This window comes from Homarus americanus, unplaced genomic scaffold, assembly GCF_018991925.1.
Source record: "Homarus americanus isolate GMGI-L3 unplaced genomic scaffold, GMGI_Hamer_2.0 scaffold58074, whole genome shotgun sequence".
In the NCBI taxonomy this organism is placed as follows: domain Eukaryota; kingdom Metazoa; phylum Arthropoda; class Malacostraca; order Decapoda; family Nephropidae; genus Homarus; species Homarus americanus.
Window position 1 is genome coordinate 114,737 of NW_024729094.1, and position 3,530 is coordinate 118,266.

Genomic DNA, 3,530 nt, shown 5'->3' on the forward strand with positions numbered 1-3,530 from the left:
CCACCTGTCTCCACACAGCACCACCCCCTGTCTCCACACAGCACCACCACCTGTCTCCACACAGCACCACCGCCTGTCTCCACACAGCACCACCGCCTGTCTCCACACAGCACCACCGCCTATCTCCACACAGCACCACCACCTGTCTCCACACAGCACCACCTGTCTCACTGCTTCACCACCTGTCTCCACAGCACCACCACCTGTCTCCACACAGCACCACCACCTGTCTCCACACAGCACCGCCGCCTATCTCCACACAGCACCACCGCCTGTCTCCACACAGCACCACCGCCTGTCTCCACACAGCACCACCACCTGTCTCCACACAGCACCGCCGCCTATCTCCACACAGCACCACCACCTGTCTCCACACAGCACCACCACCTGTCTCCACACAGCACCACCACCTGTCTCCACACAGCACCACCACCTGTCTCCATGCTGACACAAATTCTAATAGTTTAAAGAAATATTCGTGTCTGGCGGTAGGACTTGCCTTCAGTGGGTGAGTGGGGGAATGTATTCCTCTTTTACCATAATGGACTCCAGGGCTTACAGTTAGCCTTTCCTGGGCCATCACTGCAGTCGACAGGGAAAACTACTTCAGGACGTAGCTTGATGTAGTCTTTCTGGTAAACAATCTCTGGTAAGTTCTACGTCAAGATCTTCCGTCATAAAATCATGTCCCCAAGTGTAATAAATTTAAAATATAGTTAATTTTAAATCTCGTCTAAATATATTTCTAGTTCTTGTACATAGTTGAAGGCTTCCTCTCGAGTGTAGTAAGTCTTTGCTTTTTACTCTATATCAATATATAAAAGTTATTGGTGGCAAACTGTTTAAAAGGTGACATGGCATAAACATCTTGTCGAAAATAAAGTCATTCTCGCCCTCCTTTACTTCTCGGTTGAAAATAGAAATGACAGGCATGTGTGTGTTTGGATTATTTCCAAATATTGGGTATGTGTACCACTGGATGCCATCTTAATATGTACTGCACATTCGGGGCCAAAAGTTCACTCCCTCCAAAACTAAAGTAGTATCGACCCTAAATGAGATAAAATAACACAGTCAGGGTAAGTCAGTTCGGAGACTCTTTCCCGTGACTCAGTTTCACCACAGGGAGCGAACTTTTGTCCACGATATTACTGTACATAACACTGTGAAGGCGTCAAAATCAGCGTCATCTTCAGATCTTCATTAGTCCGTCTATATGGTCGAGGTATTGATGGTAAGGATCTCAACAGTATAAAGATAAAACATCTTTAATCCTATGGTACAACTTGGTACAACTACATAACAAACACGAAGTTACAGAATAATATAATGACATATTTGAGGATAAGGATTTTGAAAGCGCTTTAATGGTGTTATACTATGAAGATATAGTCAACATGGAACGGTGACGAGAGATAGATAAACCCAGCTGCTGTTATCTACCATCAAGTAGTTTTGTTACTCAAGAATCTGTAGACCTCTTGTGTGGTCCTGTATCTGGGTCGAAGGCGTAGTTTTGAGTGACCCTTTTCTCCCAAGTTGAATTACATTTAGTATTTACTTGGTCAAGGACGTCACTTTCAGCATCAGTCATACAGATTTGACATCCTAGTAGTAACAACCTCCGCCTCTCCTTCCCCGGTAAATCTACTTTCCAAAATGTACAAGACTTTTCCCCGTTATCCATCGCTTTCCTTATCGTTCTATTGTTCCTTCTCAATTTATTCTGACCATTTGTTCTTACGGACTTGTTTTGGTCATTCCTCCACACATTGTTGAGGAGTTATTTCACTGTTATGATGGAGCTCTCATAAATATGTGAGGGAGAGTTCCTTGATGTGTGTTGTGTAGTGTTCAGGGCCAACATAAAGTGTAGATTGGAGGAGTTTACTTGTTCAAACTCAACTCTCGATATTGATGTTTGGCTATTGAAGGAACCAACGAAAAAAGCAGAATTCTTGCGGAAGTTTCTGGGGATGATGACAGAGCGCGCCCAACCATCACAACGAGCGGACGTGCTGCACGTCGCTCCAGGCTCAGGTTCAAATTTGTTAACCGTCAAGACGTCAGCCTTGTTTTTCACGTTGGGTTCGTTCTGGCTGCTTTATCTTGTAGTTGTACATGGGTATTATTACACTAAGCTTCTTCCTTATCCTATCCTTTCGCCTAGAGTTCCTGCTGTTTGGTAATGATGCGAACCTTGCGGGCAGAGCCACAAGGGGGGGCCCTCAGAGGGCTGCTGAGTCGAAACATTAAGTGTGGTAACATTTTCTGTTGGGGAATCGGCAGTGCTTCATAACCTGTCACTGTTAGATGTTAGGGCTTGGCTAGGCCCCCGTCAGGGGTTGTCTGTTCACCCTACCCCTAGACCCGTCTTCACTCGCCCAACAAGTGGACAGATTAAGTAGGATTTTCTTGCATGTATGTAACTAACCATGGACAAAGTGAGAGTGAAGACCTCCGGAACCCCGACCCACTTAAGTCTGGTGCCATGGACAAAATGAAAACTAACGGATAAGAGGTCATTGTCCCACGGTAATACGGCGCCAAGCTCACCCTTGTATCTAAGAAGTTGGACAAAGATGTAGTGGAAAATAATGCAGAAGAAATAAGAGATGAAATAGAAAAGCAAAACACGTAAAGATGTGGAGGTGTACCCTATGTATGCCCATAATATAATCAAGGTTCGATTTGCAGACACAACGGATGCAAAAAGAATGAAGGAGAAGGGGCTCTATGCATATGGCACTTCCATCTCATCACACCAAATAGAATATGAAAAGTATACGCCCATCCAACAATGTATGAAGTGCTACAAATACTATGACCAGGTGACCAAGAACTGCCCCCTGCAAAGGGTCATATGCTCTGAGTGTTCATCTGATCAACACTTCTACAAAGACTGCCGCAGCACCATCAAAAAGTGTGTCGTCTGCGAGGGTGGCCACAGGACCTTCTCTGCCACCTGCCTCGTCAGGAAACGGGTAATTCAAGAAACAGAGAAGAAACTGACCGAAATAACCAATCGAAATTTCTAACACTATAAAAAGACCACTCAGTCGACGATCACAGCTCGCACTACAACAACCCGACCCATCTATGTCCGCCACAACGATCCACCTTAGATTAAAACTTAGATGATATTAGATCACATTTAACAAGTCACAATCTAGTGAGTCCATAACGTAATACAGTGATAAGATTTTAATTAACATTTAATTGTAAAATCAAACTAGTCATTGTCTACTAAAGTAACCATTGTGCAACCTCATCCTAAATCCTAGGTTAGCTTAGTTAGCCAACAAACTCTGTAATATGTAAAACAAGGGGTGTCGTCCCCCTCTGTTTAACTCATTAAACTTCTTTTCCAACCTTTCCCCCACGACTATATGTCGTGACTTCGCTATCCCTCATGTCTGGCTGTGCCTTGAGCCCCAGCATGCCTTCCATCCTTTCCCCACCTTAACCTAAAAAAAAAAATGATGGTGATGATGATATAGACAGACAGACAGACAGACACAGAAGGCCTG